We start from the raw sequence: 26,596 nt of genomic DNA, 5'->3' as shown, positions 1-26,596 counted from the left end.
TGTTACCGTAGTGCCCTTTGGAACGCAATGGGTAAGGATTACGCCCTCGCTGTCCCAGAACATGGACACCATCATTTTTTCGGCACTAGCGGTTACCCGAAACTTTTTGGTGGCGGTGAATCTGTGTGTTTCCATTGAGCTGACTGGCGCTTTGTTTCTGGATTGAAAAATGGCATCCACGTCTCATCCATTGTCACAACCGACAAAAAGAATGTCCCATTCATGCTGTCGTTGCGCGTCAACATTACTTGGCAACATGCCACACAGGCAGCCATGTGTCGTCCGTCAGCATTCGTGGCACCCACCTGAATGACACTTTTCGCATTTTCAGGTCGTCATGCAGGATTGTGTGAACAGAACCCACAGAAATGCCAACTCTGGAGGCGATCTGTTCAACAGTCATTCGGTGATCCCCCAAAACAATTCTCTCCGCTTTCTCGATCATGTCGTCAGACCGGCTTGTGCGAGCCCGAATTTGTTTCGGTTTGTTGTCACACGATCTTCTGCCTTCATTAAACTGTCGCACCCACGAACGCACTTTCGACACATCCATAACTCCATCACCACATGTCTCCTTCAACTGTCGATGAATTTCAATTCGTTTCACACCACGCAAATTCAGAAAACGAATGATTGCACGCTGTTCAAGTAAGGAAAACGTCGCCATTTTGAGTATTTAAAACAGTTCTCATTCTCGCCGCTGGCGGTAAAATTCCATCTGCCATACGGTGCTGCCATCTCTGGGACGTATTGACAATGGATGCGGCCTCATTTTAAAACAATGCGCATGTTTCTATCTCTTTCCAGCCCGGAGAAAAAAAATCGGATGCCTTAGAACTTGAATGCATCTCGTACAAAACCATTCATTCTGCTGTCTGATACCCATACCCACGCCCTCCCCTTGTAAGTGTGATTTCTTTCCCACTGCTGTAATACAAGTTTCATTGAATGTGAAACTACTTCTCCTACTGTAACTTTTAGACCTCTAGCTTAGACGCCACAGCTATGACATGGGTCAAATTTTTACAATGTATCGCAATTAAAAATTCTTAGTATTAGTGAGTAATGTATCACTTACAACCCTAATAGGTGTTAATTTCTTTACAGGACCATAGCCCCACCCACAACAACAAAGCCGTCCAGAAAGAGTTTCAATGACAGAGAAGGATAAAACTTCTTCCTTTCGTGCCGACATCACCAGACCTCAACCCAACAGAAAATATGTGGGTGGAAGTTGCGAGGTCGCTACCACCTCGATCAACGCATGCAGAAAGCCTAAGGTCCAACACAGAGGCTACGTGGGAGATTAACGATCGTGAAAATCTTTGTAGCCATTTAGCACTGTCAATACCCTGACGCCTTCGGTTTATCATAGAAAACGACGGAAGATGGGTAAGCCACTAAAATCAAATAAGGGCTAAATCACCCAGTCAGTACAGGCTTAATCTCCCACGGAATTCATGACATCCTTAAGTCCTCTTGAGATCACTTTTTAGTTTTATCGAAGAATGAGTAAGCTTTTTGGATGGTTTGCTGTTAATCAATAAACAATTTACAATCAATTCATTGTTTTTTGTGTCCAGCTGATGACTTTCGCAAAATATTTGGTCTGTTACTTGGGTGATATATTGATAAGAGACAGGGCTCTATTGATAATGCCACTCTCGGAAAGTGATGTAATCAGTAGCGTGCAAAACCACTTGCTGTGAACGCTTCGACAGCAACTGTGATGTGAAAGATAGCAGTTGGTTTTGGCTCTGATTACATCATCCAACTGCCCAAAAACTGACACCCGATCTACAAATCCAACAGAACAAATTGAATTTGCGTTTCTCGAATTCATTTAGGACCTGCTCAGAAAAAAAGAAACCTTCCCAGATGTTACCAGACACGAAAATCTTCACAGGTAAACAATATTTTCGAAAAGCATACAAATTATTTCTGGAGCCCAGTGCCAGGACGCATTTTAAATATTATCACGGGTAGCAGTTGTGTTTCTTCCGCCAAATTGTCTATTTCAAGGCATGCACCGCTACCACCCACAGAGTTTTACTCTAGGACTTGCTAGTGAAGGGCTATAATGAATTACCCTCCTCTAACATTACCTTTTTCCATAAGGAGATAACCGATACCATATATACTATCTATTCTTGCATAGGTTAGAATTATCTCAGCTGTTCCATTAAAAGAATTCATATGATTTTGTACACGATTTATTACATTTCAGGCTAAAATGTAGAAAAAGGAAATTAATATGTTACAATCGATATGTACTAATAGTTAAAATTACTCATCTTTTAAAAATATTTGAAATTTCAAAATTTCAGGTATACTAAAAATTCATATTATGAATTATACAATCTAACTCTAATTATTAAATATATTTCTGGATTTATTTATAAAATAATGTTATAATTTGGTAAAGATACTTTTCCTGTCCAGAAAGTTTGTAAACTCTTTGGAAACAGTGAGTACCGCAGAATGTAAGTAGTCGTGGGCATGCCTCTGATGGAGGTAGACGTTTCCTAAATTTTTCACCAACAATGTAATTGTTGGTTTTCTTGAATGAGGAAAATGTAAAAATGACGTGATGTTGAAAGAAGTGACAAAGAACAAAATTCACGAATAATACAGGCAAACCTTCATCAGTTACTTAGTCATCAAGAACCTGCAAAATCAAAATTTCGGCTGCAAGAATGTATCCCTAGACAACGAGATAATGAAGATAAGTAAAACGTTATTCTTATGTACATCGCAAGCCTCTCGAAGCTTTCAAAATTTGTGCAAAGAATGAGAATTTTAATAGTGATGTGTGGGAGAGAAATGTTACAAGGCCTTTCATAAAGTTTCAATCTGTATTTTGTTCAGCATCTCGGTATCAAACAAGATGGGCGGGCAAGGGGGCATGGGGGGAAATTACGAAAGCACTGAACAAGCTTGTTAGGATCCATTATCTGTGGTAGACCTAGCGGTGAAAAACATATGAGACAGCACAGCTGCACATTTCCATAAGTTTTCTGTTTTCCTTTCTTCTTCTTCAGGAGTCATACATTCCAATTTTTATTGTAAATCCACACTTTCATTTGTTACTCCGTGGTATTCCTATATTAGATACAAGTACAAGGGATCACCCTTTGACAATTTACACGTAAGATGAGTCAATATACGCAATGGTTTATCTATAAGAAAATTACCAGACATATCAGTAAGAGTCGGGTAACGATGAATGTCCTACATGCAATTACAACAGGAAGTGGAAAATTTTTAAAACCACCAACACTAGGAACTAATGCAGGACCCACGAGCAATAGTCTAAGAGTCAGCCAGGAATGTCATGGACAAACATCAACACATTCAAGGCAAAGTCGAACCACGCACCACGAAAAACGGTCTGTCCCTGTAACACATCAACGAGAGTAACCCTCCAAGTTACCACATTATAATGCCTCTCCATATTTTAGTGGCATTTCTGACCTAGTTATATGTTACACATAGCCAGACGTAATACAGTCAATCTGAAGCCACACTCCAAAGTATCTTCCTGCTTCTTGATATTTTGGACATGGTCGTTTAGCACTCAATTTTAGTTCTGTTAAAATAAGCTTTCGCAGCAAATCGAACAGGATAAGTGCGAAGTTTATTTGTGTTTTTCAACGCCGTAATCCGCTGTCGATCTGTGGCCTTCTCCGAGGTTAGCATCTGGTAGCGCAGCTCCACTGAAGGCTGGCTGGAGCAGGCTGTGGATAACAGTCGGGACGTTCTGAGCTGTTCATGACGTCCTTCATAGTGCTAATGCAGGTGCGATTTGGAAATATTGCTGACTATGTTTGGTACCTCGCTGATCATTCACTGCTGGCCGCGGTGGCCGTGCTGTTCTAGGCACTTCAGTCCGGAACCGCGTGACTGCTACGGTCGCAAGTTCGAATACTGCCTCGGTCATGGATGTGTGTGATGTCCTTAGGTTAGTTAGGTTTAAGTAGTTCAAAGTTCTAGCGGACTGATGATCTCAGATGTTGAGTCCCATAGTGCTCAGAGCCATTTGAACCATTTTGATCATTCACTCACATTCGGTATTGGAGCTAATGGTGCTAAATACACGTAATAGTCTCTTTTCATACTGATGAAGTAATCTGGTTAGTCATTATTGCTGCTATATTAATGACGAGAGAACAACAACGGTACTGATATTTTAAAATATACACTCCTGCAAATTTAAATAAGAACATCGTGAATTCATTGTCCCAGGAAGGGGAAACTTTATTGACACATTCCTGGGGTCAGATACATCACATGATCACACTGACAGAACCACAGGCACATAGACACAGGCAACAGAGTATGCACAATGTCGGCACTAGTACAGTGTATATCCACCTTTCGCAGCAATGCAGGCTGCTATTCTCCCAAGGAGACGATCGTAGAGATGCTGGATGTAGTCCTGTGGAACGGCTTGCCATGCCATTTCCACCTGGCGCCCCAGTTGGACCAGCGTTCGTGCTGGACGTGCAGACCGCGTGAGACGACGCTTCATCCAGTCCCAAACATGCTCAATGGGGGACAGATCCGGAGATCTTGCTGGCCAGGGTAGTTGACTTACACCTTCTAGAGCACGTTGGGTGGCACGGGATACATGCGGACGTGCATTGTCCTGTTGGAACAGCAAGTTCCCTTGCCGGTCTAGGAATGGTAGAACGATGGGTTCGATGACGGTTTGGATGTACCGTGCACTATTCAGTGTCCCCTCGACGACCACCAGTGGTGTTCGGCCAGTGTAGGAGATCGCTCCCCACACCATGATGCCAGGTGTTGGCCCTGTGTGCCTCGGTCGTATGCAGTCCTGATTGTGGCGCTCACCTGCACGGCGCCAAACACACATACGACCATCATTGGCACCAAGGCAGAAGCGACTCTCATCGCTGAAGACGACACGTCTACATTCGTCCCTCCATTCACGCCTGTCGCCACACCACTGGAGGCGGGCTGCACGATGTTGGGGCGTGAGCGGAAGACGGCCTAACGGTGTGCGGGACCGTAGCCCAGCTTCATGGAGACGGTTGCGAATGGTCCTCGCCGATACCCCAGGAGCAACAGTGTCCCTAATTTGCTGGGAAGTGGCGGTGGGGTCCCCTACGGCACTGCGTAGGATCCTACGGTCTTGGCGTGCATCCGTGCGTCGCTGCGGTCCGGTCCCAGGTCGACGGGCACGTGCACCTTCCGCCGACCACTGGCGACAACATCGATGTATTGTGGAGACCTCACGCCCCACGTGTTGAGCAATTCGGCGGTACGTCCACCCGGCCTCCCGCATGCCCACTATACGCCCTCGCTCAAAGTCCGTCAACTGCACATACGGTTCACGTCCACGCTGTCGCGGCATGCTACCAGTGTTAAAGACTGCGATGGAGCTCCGTATGCCACGGCAAACTGGCTGACACTGACGGCGGCGGTGCACAAATGCTGCGCAGCTAGCGCCATTCGACGGCCAACACCGCGGTTCCTGGTGTGTCCGCTGTGCCGTGCGTGTGATCATTGCTTGTACAGCCCTCTCGCAGTGTCCGGAGCAAGTATGGTGGGTCTGACACACCGGTGTCAATGTGTTCTTTTTTCCATTTCGAGGAGTGTAGTTAAAATAGCTCTGAGCAGTATGGAACTTAAGATCTGAGGTCATCAGTCCCCTAGAACTTATAACTTCTCAAACCTAACTTACCTAAGGACATCACACACATCCATGCCCGAGGTAGAATTTGAACCTGCGACCGTAGCAGTCGCGCTGTTCCGGACTGAAGCGCCTAGAACAGCTTGTCCACCGCGACCGGCTGTTGATATTTAAAACATGTCACATATTCTTCAGTCTCAGTTGCACAGTCTACGAAAATGTGCAACTGAAACCGGAGAATAAATCAGATTTGTTTTAAATTTTATGTAGTCATCACGTTTATATGATATCAAGATCGTAAATTTAATTTTGCGACTCTTGGAACAGCAGTCCACGCTTAAGTTGCAACGGGTTCTTTACCTCATGTTGTGACTTGACTACCACCAGAGCAACTGCAGAGAGTGTAATGCAGCAGTGTCATGTTAGCACAGTGGCGCCAGCCTCGTTTCATGATCTCAGTTGCTGGTTCTAATCTCGTTGGATTACCGATGTGTAATTCTTCACTTTTTTCATTTATACACTCCTGGAAATGGAAAAAAGAACACATTGACACCGGTGTGTCAGACCCACCATACTTGCTCCGGACACTGCGAGAGGGCTGTACAAGCAATGATCACACGCACGGCACAGCGGACACACCAGGAACCGCGGTGTTGGCCGTCGAATGGCGCTAGCTGCGCAGCATTTGTGCACCGCCGCCGTCAGTGTCAGCCAGTTTGCCGTGGCATACGGAGCTCCATCGCAGTCTTTAACACTGGTAGCATGCCGCGACAGCGTGGACGTGAACCGTATGTGCAGTTGACGGACTTTGAGCGAGGGCGTATAGTGGGCATGCGGGAGGCCGGGTGGACGTACCGCCGAATTGCTCAACACGTGGGGCGTGAGGTCTCCACAGTACATCGATGTTGTCGCCAGTGGTCGGCGGAATGTGCACGTGCCCGTCGACCTGGGACCGGACCGCAGCGACGCACGGATGCACGCCAAGACCGTAGGATCCTACGCAGTGCCGTAGGGCCCGCACCGCCATTTCCCAGCAAATTAGGGACACTGTTGCTCCTGGGGTATCGGCGAGGACCATTCGCAACCGTCTCCATGAAGCTGGGCTACGGTCCCGCACACCGTTAGGCCGTCTTCCGCTCACGCCCCAACATCGTGCAGCCCGCCTCCAGTGGTGTGGCGACAGGCGTGAATGGAGGGACGAATGGAGACGTGTCGTCTTCAGCGATGAGAGTCGCTTCTGCCTTGGTGCCAATGATGGTCGTATGCGTGTTTGGCGCCGTGCAGGTGAGCGCCACAATCAGGACTGCATACGACCGAGGCACACAGGGCCAACACCCGGCATCATGGTGTGGGGAGCGATCTCCTACACTGGCCGTACACCACTGGTGATCGTCGAGGGGACACTGAATAGTGCACGGTACATCCAAACCGTCATCGAACCCATCGTTCTACCATTCCTAGACCGGCAAGGGAACTTGCTGTTCCAACAGGACAATGCACGTCCGCATGTATCCCGTGCCACCCAACGTGCTCTAGAAGGTGTAAGTCAACTACCCTGGCCAGCAAGATCTCCGGATCTGTCCCCCATTGAGCATGTTTGGGACTGGATGAAGCGTCGTCTCACGCGGTCTGCACGTCCAGCACGAACGCTGGTCCAACTGAGGCGCCAGGTGGAAATGGCATGGCAAGCCGTTCCACAGGACTACATCCAGCATCTCTACGATCGTCTCCATGGGAGAATAGCAGCCTGCATTGCTGCGAAAGGTGGATATACACTGTACTAGTGCCGACATTGTGCATGCTCTGTTGCCTGTGTCTATGTGCCTGTGGTTCTGTCAGTGTGATCATGTGGTGTATCTGACCCCAGGAATGTGTCAATAAAGTTTCCCCTCCCTGGGACAATGAATTCACGGTGTTCTTATTTCAATTTCCAGGAGTGTATTTTCAGCTAGCCACAACGGAGTTCAGTAACAAAATCTGAAGAAAACATTTGTATCGTTCTAACTAACGATTAGCCAATTTTTATTTATTATTATTTTTATTGTTAACCGTCAACCTTTTACTGTGATGCTATAAACTTAATTCATTATTAGTTTATTGTTGTTACTGTCATTGTTGTTATTTCTTCACTCACAAGAACTTTCGTACCCCTGTTCTGCGATGACGCATGCGACCAGCTAGTCAGGAAGAATGGAATGTTGGATGTTTCGTCATCCAGAATACACACATTTACCTCGTCGTCTTGTATTCAGGATAATACGGGTAGCCCAGTAACCAAAGACGATAACAGAAGGCCAGTGAAGCAAACAGAACTCTGCAACTTCTGTATTATATTATTCAACAATCGAATTTGCAGTATGGTCTTTGTACCTGCTAGAGATACCTGCAAATTTGTCACGACGACTTTAGTCTACCCCCTGGCAAAGCTGTTGGTTATAGAGTAACAGCTGTAATTGTAAGACATTGTTTGTGCTACTATTTGAACTGATTATACCAGTGGATAAATTAAAGTTCCCTATTGGTTTCGTTTAAGTAGCTACATAAAGTATCATTTAAATTCCAGGTAATCAAGTGCGCGTTTCACATGTGACTTTAGATTTTGAATGCTGTTCGTAAGGCTTGAACCAATACCTAGTTGGGTCCAGGCACAGTGCTGTGCTTTCCGAATATCAAGCAACAACACAGATAAGTTTGAAAAACACCGGTTTTTCACCAGGCTGTGTTTCATATATTTTTATTTACACTACCACTTTCGTTCACTGCCCATTCTCAAGTGCATCTGTAGTGATAGACACCGACACACAGTTATCACTGTTTCAAAAATCGTATGCCATCTATATTTCAACATAAATATGCATGGAACACTGTATTTTAAATAACGACAACGATGTTTCCATGTTTGTCCGTATAGATGCATTTGAGAATGGGTAGTGCCCGAAACAAGTAGCGATAATAAGAAATATTTACAACACACACAAATGTCGCTAGAGCGATTCGAAACAACCATAAGTGACTTGAACTGGGATTCTTTCCAAAAGAAAAGTCCAAACAAGGCGGGAACTTTACGAAAGTAATTAATAGACTATTTAGTATACATTACACAAAGGTAAAAATAACTGAATCCTGAAATGAAATGACTACTGCCTGACGTCGAATAATTAGTTAACTGCAGTTCTTCTTGCTTTCATTTCCCACCAATATACACAGTCGATTTCAAGGTGCAACGTGTTTCATATCTTATCTGGGGCAGGGTTGATATCCAACTACTTTTTATTCCATGGAAATGAGCTTTCGTTGTAAGCTATCGCTGTGTTTTATACGTTTGTTTTTTTGTGAAAGTTGTAATCGTAATGGAAAATTGTATACCTCAATATTTCACATGCCACATACTCCATCAGCGAAACTGCCACTAGCTTAGATACCCCTACGTTGGTATTATATAAAACTGGGATTATCAGCTCCCTTCCACGCCTGAAGGCTTAAAGAGAAATTCTGGATTAAATGTAACTGACTGACTTAAATATAGATAGCCAAAAAAGAAACGCTGGAATGCATCAAAGGGGAACAATATAAGACGGGCACGTCAAACATTTCACTACATGGCTTCTCCTAGCACAGTTAAGAATTGGCAACATCGTCAGGAATATATTCACCACTGGGAGAGTGCATATATTTCCGCGTATAGCCCGTAATATACTCTATAACTTTATTTGACACTCACCTTCCACCTCAATGACTTATGGTATACAATCTTCGTGTAAGGTGAAACACTGAGAAATAAAATTTCATTTGTGGGCTCCAGGTATTGTGTGCTTCACATGAGTCATAACTTTTCTTATGTCTGATGGTGCGTTATCAGGCTCAGTGACCAACCTTGCGACAGGAGAGGGCTGCTGCCAGAAGCGTCTTGTTACCTCTAAGGTTCCGTAAACGTGTTACGATGGTGGTGTGGCTTCTAAGTACCAACCAAAGTGGGTACAGGTCACTCAAAGTTCTTTTTTTCTTCGTTTTACATCTTGTAGCTGAAAACTACTGGAACAAGTACTTTAAAGGAATCAGAAGAAAACCTCTACACATTCAGTCTTCTCGCACTCTCGATTCTGGAAGCTGTTTTAATGGCCATAGACGTCTGTTTTGTGAATGTCAAGCCCTATCAATATACAACCCTCTCTGAACAGATGTAAATGAACTGTAAACGACACTAATTTTGATTTTGTTCCTCACGTAGGGCCCACATGTCAAGGGGAGTAGTTATGAAGTGTAATAGTGATTAATATAGTTCCTCTGTACTAAATTTCTGTAGTGGTCTTTAGGCACGCAGTGCAGACGATTGCTGATACTTGCGTTAGCAGTTTCCTTCCACTCTGGGTGCCATCGAATAGACACATTTTTGTTGGTTTAAATCTAAATGAATATCTTAAATACCACTTTCGATTAGCGCTCTCCATCATTCCACATGTGATTCTCAAAACGAGCAGTGTGCCCTCTTTGCTACAGATAACGCAATGGACAGTATTCGCAGAGTTTATCACGTATATTTAATGTAAGGAAACATACGACAGTAAAACGACGTGCACCACCATTACTGACTTTGACTTGATAGAAATAGACGAGTTCCTGACGAAATAATTGGGTGAACAATCGCCTGTAAAAGGAAAAAAATTTACGTATAAAGCATTAATAACATTTAACGAGGTCACAAAGAGTTCGAAGAAGGGCAGCTGGTTTTGTATTATCACGAAATAGGGGAGAGAGTGTCACGGACATGATATGCGAGCTGGGATAGGAATCAGTAAAGGCTTTTTTCGTAGCGACGGTAACTTATCAAGAAATTTCAATCGCTAAATTTCTCCTCCGCATCCCAACTTATTTGGTTAAATCCCACCCACATGCAGAGGAATGAATAAAACAAAAGAAATTTGAGCTCGCACGAAAAGATTAAGGTCTTTATTTTCCCACGTGCTGATGGAAAGTAGGAAGTGGTCTTGTGATCGCTCAGCCAATCATTATACGTGTGAGCTGCATAGCAGTCATGTAGATGTCATGTACTAACCATAAATCTCTGTAACCGTCGTTTCTGTCTGTCTTTGAACACGCCCATCTCCCAAACTACTAGACGAATATTCACGCCGGTTTCACTAGTAGCTTCAATGTAGCTAGGGGCACAGTATAGGCTATGTTTCATCAAAATCGAATCACGAAAAATCATACTTATTTATATTATAAAAATGTTTGCATGTATGTAACACGACTCCTCCGAAACCACTGGACCGATTCAACCAAACTTGGTAAACATATCGCTTTTACTGTCTGAAAAGAAAAACCACTTATCAATCAAAGGGGTGGAAGTAGGGGTTAAAAAAAAAAACCGTAGGCCACGACGCGTGAACATCTAAATTTTATGCATCCAGTGTTTGAGAAAGACATTACTTAGTGGCCTGAAACAAACCTTACACATTTCAAACCTTCAAAACACTTTTTGCTGAGGACACTAGCCCACGTGATGACAGGAGAAAGGTTTATCGCTTACTAGAAATTAATATTCGTATCAGGCGTGACCTTTAGACTTATTGCTTCTTTGCTGCTAACTGTATTCGCGATACATTCTGCAGGCAGTGTTCACATATACCACTGAATGTACATGAAAAATTATATCTGTCTACGACACATAGTACAGAACGTATACTCGTGTCCAAAATTAAAGCAACAAACTGAAATTTTGCAAAGTTGCGTTTATTTTGCTACAAAGCAGTATAAACAGCAGATAGTAAAACAGAGACAATGTAAAGGATATAGAACATGCATAACGATAGATAAAAATGTTCTTCGTTTCTCCCATTTTAGCGGATTTGCGCACACATTTCGACAACTGGTTAATGTGCTCAGTATGTCATGTGACCAGCTCTGGCCGCAATACACAGACCTGACAACGACGGGGCATGCTGTGATTACGTCATTAGTCTCAAGTTGCTTCGGTTTCCAAGAAAACACCAACCACCCGTGCTCTATGAGGTCGAGCATTATCGTCAACCAGTACAAAGCCTGGGCCCACAGCATATCGCAAGAACCATAAATGATGTTCCAAGATACCTGACCAGTTAAATCGTGCCGATGAAACCGTATGATTTCATGAGGAGGTGTTGGAGTGGTCAATACAATCCCTGCCACACCATTATGAAACCTCCTCGATATAGTCTCTTTCCTCAGTGTTTGGGACCCGAAATCGTGCTCCACGTTCCCTCCAGATGCAAATCCATCGGACACCCGCTCTCTAGACTAAATAGGGACTCATCTGTGCAAACAACATTGGCCCACTCTTCGACTATCCAGGTTGCATGTCTATGAGTCCACTCTAGACGTTTCCTTCTGTGAAAACACGTCAAAGGTGGACATGCAGCAGGTCTCCGACAATAAAGGTCACTCGGCCGAAGACTTCTGCACACCTCCTTTTCGTCGATACAACACGTACAGTGTGATCAAATACCAGTTACCGTGCAGTACTAAGGTGGTACTCTCGTGGTCTTACAGCCAAATAACCGTCCTCTCTTCTGAATTCACACGTGGTCGGCCCTGCCCTGATATTCGGGATACAGCTTCGGTCTCTATAAACTGTCGCCCCATGCGAGAAACAACAGAACGATTCACATTAAGCCGTCGGGCCACATCGGTTTGCCACTGTCCTGCTTCCTTTCTTTCTATAGCCCGCGATTTCTCTGTGCCATACTGCACCGTCCTTGACTGTGTACGCAGCGATTGCGATTGTGGAGCTACATTGCAAATATTACGTCGTTTTATAGGTGTTCTGACGTCATCGTTCCCATGGATCTCTGTTGATGGGAATGACATCTTCCGTGCAGAACATGATCGTACGGACATCTGGTTCACAGTTTGTATGATTATATCGTGAATTATGAACAGGACGGGGAAATAGCGGTTTGTTACATTAATTTTGAATACCAGTGTATGTATGTCATAAAAACTGACGCATGACGCGTTATGCAAGACGTTTAAATTTACGTTGAATAATTACTTATGAAAAAACAGTCATGATCGCAAAATATCATTTATTTAAAATGACCAGTTTCGGAACATACAGTAGGCCGTCTTCAGATTGATAGCACTGTAAAGGTTATAAAACTGCATGGTAATTAGAGAAGTGACTCTTGCTTAAAATGTACAAAGATTACACTAAAAAGGCCGGATGTTTTACCCATTTGCCGGAGCTGGGGAGGCGGTGAACAGCTGCGTGTTGTCTAGCCGACAACTGCTGGTAGTCGCTCTACTGCCACGCGTTAAATACTGCTGATAGCACGCCTGTTTGCTGTTTTACGTCAGTTGCAGACAGTGGGATCTTACTTGAGATAAAACTATTTTCATAGAAATGGCGATGTGCTGGCAGTTTCTTGTCAAAGACGTTGCTGTAGCAAGCTGACGCTAGGGCGATGTTGTATAGCGCCTACTGGCGGCCAAAGATGTATGTAGATTACGCTGTTCCCATAAAGATGTTGTCCAGGTAGCCACTATTTTGGTTGAATTGGCGTTTTACTCCAAATTTTCAACGTTGTGCTTAGAGAATTAGATGACATTTACTATAATTATAATTTGTAAGTAAATCACTATTGCATGAGAGCAAAATTTTTTTGGTAATTAAGTAATAATAGCTTAATAGCTATGTAGCTATTTGAAACGTAAAATATAAACTAGGCACTCTTTAAAGGCTTTTTTCCTTCCTGTAACATACAGTACTAGTAATTGTAAAAGATGTAGGAAATAAAATATAAAAAAGGTGACGGAAACTGATATGTTCAGTGAAATACTTTAAAAGTTTGTTGTGTAAGCTTATTAAACAAAGAAACGAAGAAACAGCAGTCCCTTCTTACATTATCTCTTTAAAAACATCGAAAGACGTCGTTTCGTGAAAATATAATCGTTCATTTAAAAGAACTGGAGAATTATTCTTTCGGTGAATAGAAATCTCACGAGCGTCTCAGTCAGCCTGCTTAGCTGGGTGGTAACGTGTTTGCCTCCCATGCAAGCACGCCCGGGTTCGATTCCCGGCCGGATTGGAGATTTTCTCCGCTCGTGGACTGGGTGTTGCATTGTCCTCATTATCATTTCATCCTCATCACCGGTACGCAAGTCGCCCAATGTGGAGTCGATAAAATAAAACTTGCACTTGGCGGCCGAACTCTTCCGAATAGAGCCTCCCGGCCAACGATGCCATACGCTCATTTCCATTTCAAGCTACTGAAGTGTGTTCATGGGTAACTGTTTGCGGCTTGTTTGTAATATTTAACGGCAGTTGGTGATATCACCTTCTGTATGCTCCTCATTTATAGAGTGTTGTCCAAACATCGATTTATTTCGTGAGAATCTTGAAGTATGTTCGTTAAAATGCGCTTTAAAATTATGTTCAGTCTGTCCAATGTATGTTTCTTTTGCAATTACCTCAGGTCAATTTATTTACGCTTGAGGGAGAAAAATGTTCATTGGCATTTTCAGTTGAGTGTATTAATTTATTTAGAAGGGTGTTTATGGGTAAAGAGCCAATAGAGAGGTCGGTATTCTTAAAAAATGTCTGTTAATTGCACTACAAACCTTTCCCACATATAGCATGTTAGAGGACATTTGTTTTGATGGTAATTTATGGTTTTTCGATTTCACTTTCTGAAATAGCGAAACTACGATTTTGGAATCATAGTTATTACTTTTTATTTTATATATTTTTTATTTTATTTCTTAAATCTATTACAAATACTGATTCTGTATGCTACAGGCAGAAAAACTCCTTATAAAAAGCCGTTTGTTTTTATTTTACAGTGGCATAGCCACATAGCTCTTCCTACAAATTTTAATTAATCACATAAATAAATTTTGGCCCTCATGCTAAACTGGTTTACTCTCACATTACAATTAGTGCAGATATTGTCTGATTGTCCCAGTCTTTCATAAATCGCTGTATTCCCTAAGCACAACGTTGAAAATTTCGAGCGAATCGCCAATTCAACTAAAGTAACGGCCACCTGGACAACCACTCCATGGGAACGGTTTAATATACACTCCTGGAAATTGAAATAAGGACACCGTGAATTCATTGTCCCAGGAAGGGTCAGATACATCACATGATCACACTGACAGAACCACAGGCACATAGACACAGGCAACAGAGCATGCACAATGTCGGCACTAGTACAGTGTATATCCGCCTTTCGCAGCAATGCAGGCTGCTATTCTCCCATGGAGACGATCGTAGAGATGCTGGATGTAGTCCTGTGGAACGGCTTGCCATGCCATTTCCACCTGGCGCCTCAGTTGGACCAGCGTTCGTGCTGGACGTGCAGACCGCGTGAGACGACGCTTCATCCAGTCCCAAACATGCTCAATGGGGGACAGATCCGGAGATCTTGCTGGCAAGGGTAGTTGACTTACACCTTCTAGAGCACGTTGGGTGGCACGGGATACATGCGGACGTGCATTGTCCTGTTGGAACAGCAAGTTCCCTTGCCGGTCTAGGAATGGTAGAACGATGGGTTCGATGACGGTTTGGAGGTACCGTGCACTATTCAGTGTCTCCTCGACGATCACCAATGGTGTACGGCCAGTGTAGGAGATCGCTCCCCACACCATGATGCCGGGTGTTGGCCCTGTGTGCCTCGGTCGTATGCAGTCCTGATTGTGGCGCTCACCTGCACGGCGCCAAACACGCATACGACCATCATTGGCACCAAGGCAGAAGCGACTCTCATCGCTGAAGACGACACGTCTCCATTCGTCCCTCCATTCAGGCCTGTCGCGACACCACTGGAGGCGGACTGCACGATGTTGGGGCGTGAGCGGAAGACGGCCTAACGGTGTGCGGGACCGTAGCCCAGCTTCATGGAGACGGTTGCGAATGGTCCTCGCCGATACCCCAGGAGCAACAGTGTCCCTAATTTGCTGGGAAGTGGCGGTGCGGTCCCCTACGGCACTGCGTAGGATCCTACGGTCTTGGCGTGCATCCGTGCGTCGCTGCGGTCCGGTCCCAGGTCGACGGGCACGTGCACATTCCGCCGACCACTGGCGACAACATCGATGTACTGTGGAGACCTCACGCCCCACGTGTTGAGCAATTCGGCGGTACGTCCACCCGGCCTCCCGCATGCCCACTATACGCCCTCGCTCAAAGTCCGTCAACTGCACATACGGTTCACGTCCACGCTGTCGCGGCATGCTACCAGTGTTAAAGACTGCGATGGAGCTCCGTATGCCACGGCAAACTGGCTGACACTGACGGCGGCGGTGCACAAATGCTGCGCAGCTAGCGCCATTCGACGGCCAACACCGCGGTTCCTGGTGTGTCCGCTGTGCCGTGCGTGTGATCATTGCTTGTACAGCCCTCTCGCAGTGTCCGGAGCAAGTATGGTGGGTCTGACACACCGGTATCAATGTGTTCTTTTTTCCATTTCCAGGAGTGTACATACATCTTTGGACGCCAATACTCACTATACGACGTACGCAGGCAACTGCGTGCTACAGTGTCGTCTTTGACAAGCAATGGCCAACACGTCGCCATTTGCATCTCCTTTAGTCACCAACGAGCACCACCAGCTGACCTTCAACGTTCACACAATCTTCTGTATTAGTGCTCTTGTGTTTAAAGTTTATTTATAGTTAAGCAATTTTGTTAATGACTTGCGCTATTTAATTAAACAGCAGCACTTGTATAGGGTTATACATGTAACTGTACTCTTAGTTTTATACTTCATTTGCACGTCATAGCCGGCCGGAGTGGCCGAGCGGTTCTAGGCGCTACAGTCTAGGCCGCGCGACCGCTACGGTCGCAGGTTCGAATCCTGCCTCGGGCATGGATGTGTGTGATGTCCTTAGGTTAGTTAGGTTTAAGTAGTTCTAAGTTCTAGGGGACTGATGACCTGAGCAGTTAAGTCCCATAGGGCTCAGAGCCATTTTGCACGTCATAAATATTTTGACGTAAAGTAAGGTCACATTGACTGCAGCTGACGTAATGCAGAAAACTGACACGCCATCAATCACTATTTAATGCGTGGCAGTACAGCCAAAAGCAGAAATCCAGGCAATAATTATAGGACACATCACCCGCACCTTCTGTCTCCACGACCTCTAACTCACCATTTATGGCCGTCCCATCCAGCTAAGACAATAAAATACCTCGGACTAAACTTCGACCGACACCTAACGTGGAAAGCTCACCTACTAACCATCCAAGAGAAAACCCACAATAAACTTAAACTACAGACAACAACAAAAAGTTTTACATCACGTCGGCTCCGAGAGTTCCGGAACCTGTACAGAAAATCGGAATAGACATTAACATAAACATCATTTCCGCCCTTTTTATTGCTCATGAAAACCACACATTCCATGTTTTAGCACCATACAGCGAGACCTTCAGAGGTGGTGGTCCAGATTGTTGTACACACCGGTACCTCTAATACGCAGTAGCACATCCTCTTGCATTGATGGATGCCTGAATTCGTCGTGACATACTATCCACAAGTTCATCAAGCCACTGTTGATTCATATTGTCCCACTCCTCAACGGCGATTCTGCGTAGATCCCCCAGAGTGGTTGGTGGGTCACGTCGTCCATAAACAGCCCTTTCAACCTATCCCAGACATGGTTCATGTCTGGAGAACATGCTAGCCACTCTAGTCGAACGGTGTCGTTATCCTGAAGGAAGTAATTCACAAGATGTGCAGAATGGGAGTGAGAATTGTCGTCCATGAAGACAAATGCCTCGCCAATATGTTGCCGATATGGTAGCACTATCGGTCGGAGCATGGCATTCACGTACCGTACAGCCATTACGGCACCTTCCATGACCACCAGCGGCGTACGTCGGCCCTGCATAATGCCACCCCAAAACAGCAGGGAACCTCAACCTTGCTGCACTCGCTGGATAGTATGTATAAGGCGTGCAGCTTGACCGGGTTGCCTCCAAACACGTCTCCAACGATTGTCTAGTTGAAGGCATATGCGACACTCGTCGGCATGCAGCCTATTGTGCACAGTAGTAGGCGTAACACGACGTCCTGTGACTGCACGAAAAGCATTATTCAAAATGGTTGCGTAGCTGTTCCTCCGATCCTTAATCCGTAGATAATGGTCATCCACTGTAGTAGTAGCTCTTGGGAGGCCTGAGCGAGGCATGTAATTGACAGTTCCTGTCTCTCTGTATCTCCTCGATGTCCGAACAATATCGGTTTGGTTCACTTCGAGACGCCTGGACACTTCCCTTGTTGAGAGCCCTTCCTGGCACAAAGTAACAATGTGGACACGATCGAACCGCGGTAATGACCGTCTAGGCACGGTTGAAGCACAGACAACACGAGTCGTGTACCTCCTTCCTGGTGGAATGACTGAAACTGATTTGCTGTCGGACCCCCAAAGGTCTAATAGGCGCTGCTCATGCATTGTTGTTTACATCTTTGGGCGGATTTAGTGAAAGAAATGGTTCAAATGGCTCTGAGCACTATGGGACTTAACTTCTGAGGTCATCAGTCCTCTAGAACTTAGAACTACTTAAACCTAGCTAACCTAAGGACATCACATACATCCATGCCCACGGCAGGATTCGAACCTGCGAACGTAGCAGTCGCGCGCTTCTGGACTGAAGCGCCTAGAACCGCTCGGCCACCGTGGCCGGCGGGTTTAGTGACATCTCTGAACAGACAAAGGAACCGTGTCTGTGATACAATATCCACAGACAATGTCTATCTTCAGGAGTTTTGGTAACTGAGGAGATGCAAAACTTTTTTTGATATGTGTACTAGGTGGCCGAACATGGCGCCTAAGCCCTGGTTTGCCTAAGCCCCACATATTTACATCCCTGATACGCCCTTTCTTTTGCTGTGCAAATGTTTCATGGATCTCTCCCTCTCCGAAGTTCTTTAATTCCCTCGAGATCCTCGAACGCCCATGGTCTCTGCCTCGCCTTCTGCATCCACCTACCTTCCTCCATGAGAATCCTTTACCAACTCATTAAATTCCCACCTCACCACACTTACATTGAGCACCTCCGAATAACCTGAAACACCTGTAAACTCGACTACAACAGTCCTATTGCGTCTCTCTACTACTTTCCAATCCTACTGTTTTGTCGCGCCTGTACATACGCATCCTATCAACCCTTCACCCTCCCCCCCATCTTGCTCTATCCTCTGCCAAAGATCTTTCAACCATCTCTATCTCCTGTACCATGTACTCTGTCCTAACACATATCCGTCCTACCAACTTTAAACCCATTCTCTCCTATCCACCTCCCCCCCCCCCAGGACTCCCTCTTCCTCTTCTTTCTCTATCACACCTAATACTTTCCCCCTTACCTGCAGCCCCCATTCCCTTTTACTGTCTATAGATTCAATATAAATTGACCATCAGCACTTGTCCCTAAAGCCACCCCTGCCTTTGTCGCCACCTCTTCCCAGTTCACCATCTTCATCACCACCACTCCCCTATCTCTCTGGATACTCCCTCCCGCTTTATTCTCCTCTGCAATCAAAGGTCCAGGGCAGGTCTTTTTCCAGTTATAGTGAAAGTGCGTTGCTCCGTTTTTAATGGGCGATGTCTCTTTTCTAATTTTCAGTGTTTTTTCAATTTATTTTTGTTCAAGTATTTCTTATATGTTTTTAACTGTGGTGTGTGTCTACATTTTTAACACTGTTTTTAAAACGATTTACGAAGACAGCATTATATTACTTACATTTTCTCCCATTGATATCATCTTTCCAATTGTTTTTAAATTCATAGTGCACATATCTCTTTGTTCTTTGTTCTTTCGTTTTCATGTTTTTATCGGTATATCAGTATTACGTTCAACTGGCTGAAGAGGAGTTGGTTATTCGTACCGCTGCCGATCCATCCTCGCGCCCCCCCCCCCTCCCCGTCTTCATGGGGCGAGAGGGAATATCGTCTCGACAACACGAAGCTGCTCACCACGTCGCCAGCTACGGCAAATGCCTAAACATCACGCCTTTACCGCCTTTTTAGATTAACATTTGTATATTTTATGAAAGACTAACTTCAGCAATTACCATGCACCTCTATAATCCTTACGGTACAATTAATTAGAAGTCTGATGGCGTATCGTATATGCTGAAACCGGTCATTTTAAATAAATGATATTTTGCGATCGTGACTATTTCTTCATAAGTAATTATTACAAGTAAGGGTGCTGACAAACCCAGCCCTTTGGTTAAAACCGTGTGCTATTAATAACGAGGAGAACCAATTTCTGCGTTAACGGTGGGAATTAAGGTTTTCTACAAATAGAAAAATGCAGTAAGTGAAGCAGGCAACAAGGAATACAAACGTCTCAAAAATGAGAGCGACAGGAAGTGCAAAATGGCTAAGCAGGGATGGCTAGAGGACAAATGTAAGGATGTAGAGGCTTACCTCACGAGGGGTAAGATAGATACTGCCCACAGGAAAATTAAAGAGACATTTGGAGAAAATAGAACCACTTGCATAAATATCGAGAGCTCAGATGGATACCCAGTTCTAAGCAAAGAAGGGAAAGCAGAAAGGTGGAAGGCGTATATAGAGGGTCTATACAGGGGCGATGTTCTAGAGGACATTATTATGGAAATGGAAGAGGATGTAGATGAAGATGAAATGGGAGACATGATACTGCGTGAAGAGACAGCCAGTCCTGACAAAACTCTACCATCTGGTGAGCAAGATGTATGAGACAGGCGAAATTCCCTCAGACTTCAAGAAGAATATAATAATTCCAATCCCAAAGAAAGCAGGTGTTGACAGATGTGAAAATTACCGAACTATCAGTTTAATAAGTCACAACTGCAATATACTAACGCGAATTCTTTACAGACGAATGGAAAAAAACTGGTAGAAGCGGACCTCGGGGAAGATCAGTTTGTATTCCGTAGAAATGTTGGAACACGTGAGGCAATACTGACCCTCCGACTTATCTTAGAAGAAAGATTAAGGAAAAGCAAACCTACGTTTCTAGCATTTGTAGACTTAGAGAAAGCTTTTGACAATGTTAACTGGAATGCTCTCTTTCCAATTCTAAAGGTGGCAGGGGTAAAATACAGGGAACGAAAGGCTATTTACAATTTGTACAGAAAGCAGATGGCAGTTATAAGAGTCGAGGGACATGAAAGGGAAGCAGTAGTTGGGAAGCGAGTGCGACAGGGTTGTAGCCACTCCCCGATGCTATTCAATCTGTATATTGAGCCAGCAGTAAGGGAAACAAAAGAAAAGTTCAGAGTAGATATTAAAACGCACTGAGAAGAAATAAAAACTTTGAGGTTCGCCGATGACATTGTAATTCTGTCAGAGACAGCAAAGGACTTGGAAGAGCAGTTGAACGGAATGGACAGTGTCTTGAAAGGAGGGTATAAGATGAACATCAACAAAAGCAAAACAAGGATAATGGAATGTAGTCGAATTAAGTCGGGTGATGCTGAGGGAATTAGATTGGGAAATGAGACACTTAATGTAGTAAAGGAGTTTTGATATTAGGGAAGCAAAATGACTGATGATTGTCGAATTAGGGAGGATATAAAATGTAGACTGGCAATGGCAAGGAAAGTGCTTCTGAAGAAGAGAAATTTGTTAACATCGAGTATAGATTTAAGTGTCAGGAAGTCGTTTCTGAAAGTATTTGTATGGAGTGTAGCCATGTATGGAAGTGAAACATGGACGATAAACAGTTTAGACAAGAAGAGGATAGAAGCTTTCGAAATGTGGTGCTACAGAAGAATGCTGAAGATTAGATGGGTAGATCACATAACTAATGAGGAGGTATTGAACATAATTGGGGAGAAGAGGAGTTTATGGCACAACTTGACTAGAAGAAGAGATCGGTTGGTAGGACATGTTCTGAGTCATCAAGGGTTCACCAATTTAGTACTGGAGGGCAGCATGGAGAGTAAAAATGGTAGAGGGAGCCCAAGAGATGAATACACTAAGCAGATTCAGAAGGATGTAGGCTGCAGTAGGTACTGAGAGATGAAGAAGCTTGCACAGGATAGAGTATCATGGAGAGCTGCATGAAACCAGCCTCATGACTGAAGACCACAACAACAACAACAACAAAGACAACGTTTATCACGGGTTCTTGTTCGCTACTTTTAAACACTTGGAGCATGCACCGTTCTACTGATCATCCGTGAGCACGTTGTGTTAATAGCGGACAAGCGGCCGTTATGTCACAAAGAGCAACGGAGCAACATCTCTAAGTCAGGTGTTCAAGACTTTCTCAATAGTCTTTAGAAGAAGAGTAAAGTAATCTGCCAGGAAGTTTCATATCAGCGCACACTCCGCTGCAGAGTGAAAATCTCATTCTGGAAACATCCTCCAAGCTGTGGCTAAGCCATGTCTCCGCAATATCCGTTCTTTCAGGAGTGCTAGTTCTGCATGGTTCGCAGAAGAGCTTCTGTAAAGTTTGGAAGGTAGGAGACAGGATACTGGCAGAAGTAAAGCTGTGAGTACCGGGCGTGAGTCGTGCTTCGGTAGCTCAGATGGTAGAGCACTTGCCCGCGAAAGGCAAAGGTCCCGAGTTCGAATCTCGGTCGGGCACACAGTTTTAATCTGCCAGGAAGTTTCATATCAGCGCACACTCCGCTGCAGAGTGAAAATCTCATTCTGGAAAGAGTAAAGTGTTTAGCGTTTGTCCCTCGCACCCTGAATCCCGAAAAAAAGAAAAATACAAAAATATTAAAAAATAAGAAAATAAACAATGAAACCTGGTGAGCTGTGGTAAGAAATTTGCTGTTTTGAAGATAGCGCCGCAGCGCGTTGGGTGAAGCAGTCGCCCTCAGTTTCTGGTGGTGTCGCCGCTGTGGTAATCGCAGCTTTGGTGTCTTCCTCTGGTGGGAAATCGGAAAGGTTGCCTGTTCACGTGCATTTAAGAGGCGCTATGAGCTCTGAAGGAGAGAGTCGGTCAGTCGAGGTGAGTCTGGTCAGTTGGTCAGCCGGCTCAGTGAGGGGCAGTCAGTGTCTGTCTGTCGTCGGACTGAGAGTATGTCTGTCGTTTGGATCAAATTTTAAGTCAGAAAATGAGAGTCTTGCCACTCCGCCAGTAACAGAACTCAGTTAGTGGTCGCCCGGTCGGGACTGAGTTCCTGCATCTGAGTCTGCGCGTTAGGCCGCAAGTCTGCTCGAGTTGCTCGGGCAACGGTCATTGGCGGTTAGATTGGCTGGTTGGTTGGTCGCGCACTGAGACACGAGATGACTTGTCCGCCTTGAGTGCCGGCGCATGTGAGGTCCCCACGTGTGTCCTGTGGGCAGCGCCGTATAAAAAGGCGTAGTGGCTTCGCGGTTCACAAGAGAGCAACAGGAGCGGAACCACGACATCGGGCTGGCCGGGGCGAGCTGCGACGCCGTGCGACGGGAAATCGGCGCGCCTTCCAGCGTCCGTTGAAGCGGTTGGCATCGGAAGGTTCGGGAGAGCGTTGGGGGTGCTGCGCCAGGTCTTCGCCAACAATCGCAGTTTATTAGAAGTTAAGTGACTGTTGTTTCATTTACTTGTTAAATTCTACTTGTTTTCTCGGTGAGGTCACCAGCCGCTTTGTTTGGGGTTCGTCCCACCATTCGTCTCCGTTTGCCCACCCCCGGGAAGGTGGTTATTGTGAATTGGATGGTCCGTTTTTTCCCTTGTGGAATTGGAGATGTTTAGAGCAATCTGCGGTTCGGGTTGTTTAGTAACCCCCCCCCCCCCCCTGTCAATCTGCCATACGTTAATAACTGCCTCTGTCATGTTTGTCAGATTCGGTGTTAACGAATTTATAGAATTAAGGTAAGGGCCGAATTCTGAAGTATGTTTTTATCTTGCCTATCATCTTGCGAGGGGATATATGTATAATGTAGAGCATGTTGTACACTTCATGTAAATCTGAATTTCATGGGTTTTATTTAAATAGTCATTTTTATAAGGTTGCCACCCTTCCACCGTAAGAGTCCTTTTAAAAACAAAATTGCACTTTTGGTGGAAAGTAAGTTCTTAGTGTGAGTGTTTGTACCATTTTCATCCCTCTTACGGGGTGCATAGTTAATGAGTTTGTGTGAATTGTTAAAAATTTTAGTTTAAAGTAATCTGGTGTGTTGCAGATTTGCACCAGTGTAGTTTTCAGGGGTCGTTGTGAGCGGTCGTGACTACGGCCGTGGTGAAAAGGAGCGGAAGCTTCTCAACCCGAAGGCTCCTACTGTAACAAAAAATTATTTTTTTATTCTGCCTCTGAATAATTGTAACTTGCTATTTTTAGGGTGCTTTTCTGCTTATAAATTTTAAATCTGTTTTTGAAAAGGCTTTATTAATAAAACTTCCATTGGATGAAAATAAATTTGTTCCCATCAGTTACTACTTGGCAACTACTTCCACGCTCACATAGTGTGTTAATGTTCTTGATACATCTCTAGTAAATAAAGTGAATTCTTTAAGAAAAGATTTTGGAAGTAAATTTTAACAGTTCACGGTATGTTGTTACTCGATTGAAATGCAAAATGCGTACAGTTCTTACAATTCTTTTCTGGGAAAAATCCTCAGGAATGATAAGACTTCATGTTATTAATAAGAACTTACCACAAAACGACAAAGTGCATAAATTCACATGTGAGGACAATACATAGTCGACAAAACAGACATTAAAACCAGTGCCACAGGTGAGTTGAAGATTATCCCAAAGAAGCATATTTCTGACAATTTCACAGGGTTCTGTGCGTTGTACTCAAATGGGGGAGACTATATGAAGCACACGAATCCTTAAAACCGGGATCTTTCTCTGTTTTCCCTTAATTCAGTCTCGAAACTTTTTGAACTGACGAGATGTTTGATTCGGATCGAGTGTGACAAAGTTCATAGTAAATTCATGGTGCTAACAACGGTTAAATGCGTGAAAGTGTATGGTGTGCTAAACTGTATATCAAATATTTGTCTAAATGCCAGTTCTGATTACGGTATCGTATACGGTATCCAATCTATCACCCATATCGATTCATCAAATGTGTATACGTATGTTGGAACTTAAATATTGGCAACTATTTATTCACAACCGATACAAAAGTGTTCCATGTTTGCATCTGTTACTGTCCTTAAAAGTAGTCACCATCGTTGTGTAGAACCAGTTGCCAGCGACGTGGAAGGCGTAGTATACCGTTAGCAGTGCCTGTTCTGTTGATGGTGCGAATGGAGCGGTCTACTGCCTGCCGAATCTTTGGAACAGTTCTTCATCTTCGGAGTCAAATCAAAGTCACAAGGACTTAAGTCTGGGCAGTTTGGTGGATGGTACAGTACTTGTCAGTCCCATAGACCGAACAGAGCAGCCACAGCTTGCGCTACATGCGCTCGCGCATTGTCGTGCAAAATGATTGGTGGATTGCGCAGAAAGTGTCACTTCTTTCGCAATGACGGTCACGGGTGATGCTCCAAAAACAAACAGTAAAACCGTCCCTCGGAGGGACGTAATGCGTTAGGATAACAGCATCACAGTCGTACACGAGAATCACCATAAATTTCACCATACTGGGGCTCTGACGCACTTTCGACTTTCGCGGCGACCTATAATGACACCATTCGTTGGATTGACGTTTCAGTTATCGCTTCGTGGCTTTCGCTTATACACTACTGGCCATTAAAATTGCTACACCACGAAGATAACGTGCTAGAGACGCGAAATTTAACCGACAGGAAGAAGATGCTGTGATATGCAAATGATTAGCTTTTCAGAGCATTCACACAAGGTTGGCGCCGGTGGCGACACCTACAACGTGCTGACACGTGCTACACGTGCTACACGTCTCGGTCGCCTCTTGTTCGCATTGACGGCACTTTGAACAGTGGACGTTACATTTCAGATGTGTTACGACCCGTGTCTCTATCCTTCATTCGATCCCTGCGAAACCCTACATTTCAACAGGATAATGCACGATCGCATGTTTCAGGTTCTGTACGGGCCTTTCTGGATACAGAAAACGTTCGACTGCTACCCTGGCCACCACATTCTCCAGATCTCTCACCAACTGAAAACGTCTGGTCAATGGTGGCCGAGCAACTGGCTCGTCACAATACGCCAGTCACTACTCTTGATGAACTGTGGTATCGTGTTGAAGCTGCATGGGCAACTGTACCTATACACGCCATCCAAGCTCTGTTTGACTCAATGCCCAGGCGTATCAAGGCCGTTATTACGGCCAGAGGTGGTTGTTCTGGATACTGATTGCTCAGGATCTATGCACTCAAATTGCGTGAAAATGTAATCACGTGTCAGTTCTTGTATAATATATTTGTCCAATGAATACCCGTTTATCATCTTCATTTCTTCTTGGTGTAGCAATTTTAATGGCCATTAGTGTATATTGTGAGACGCCATCCATTCTCAATCTTCATGAAATGTGATGAACTCATTTTATGCCCTTAAATTTACCCCCAGGCAATGACTTTAACGCAATGGTAACATGATCTGACCGCTTTACTAACGGTAGGAAACGGGAAGCTCACGCAAAGCATTAAAAAAAGGGGTAAATTACTCGCAATTAACACAACTGACCATTGAAAAATTGCATGAAACTCTTAAACACATAGTAAATAATCGCACATCATAGGTCTGATTTGTGCAAAGACAAATGTCTTTGTCGTTTGCGACCTACTAAATTCCGTCTGTACAAGCCGTTAAGATCCAACAGTACCGACCGTCACTGGATGTGGGTATGCAACCACATGTCGTCAGCAGCTGTTCACACTAGACAAAACCTCCGCTGGGTACAACACGCTGTTCCTTGTCTTGCATAGCGCAGAGGAGCATAACCGAATTCCTCTCTAGCGTCATTGCCTCAAGCCGATCGATACCATTAGCTCGTAATGAGATGGTCCAGCACTTTCTCCATCTGAACACGGTATAGCGCTCTAACAGGCGAAATGTGACAATTTCTGTGCTCAAACAAATTATTTACGCCGAGCAT

General features: G+C 44.6%; 1 protein-coding gene across 1 annotated transcript in view; it reads right to left on the bottom strand.

Annotated features, from left to right (window-relative positions):
* LOC126095169 (nose resistant to fluoxetine protein 6-like) overlaps positions 1-12,910 on the bottom strand; it is a 435,403-nt gene extending 422,493 nt beyond the window's left edge. The window contains exon 1 of the mRNA XM_049909897.1: positions 12,867-12,910. The gene's annotated coding sequence lies outside the window, so the exon portion shown is untranslated. The remainder of the gene's footprint in view (positions 1-12,866) is intronic.
* Between the last annotated feature and the right edge of the window lie 13,686 nt (positions 12,911-26,596).

Source organism: Schistocerca cancellata, chromosome 8 (genome assembly GCF_023864275.1).
Source record: "Schistocerca cancellata isolate TAMUIC-IGC-003103 chromosome 8, iqSchCanc2.1, whole genome shotgun sequence".
NCBI lineage: Eukaryota > Metazoa > Arthropoda > Insecta > Orthoptera > Acrididae > Schistocerca > Schistocerca cancellata.
This window is presented reverse-complemented; position numbering and strand designations above follow the sequence as displayed.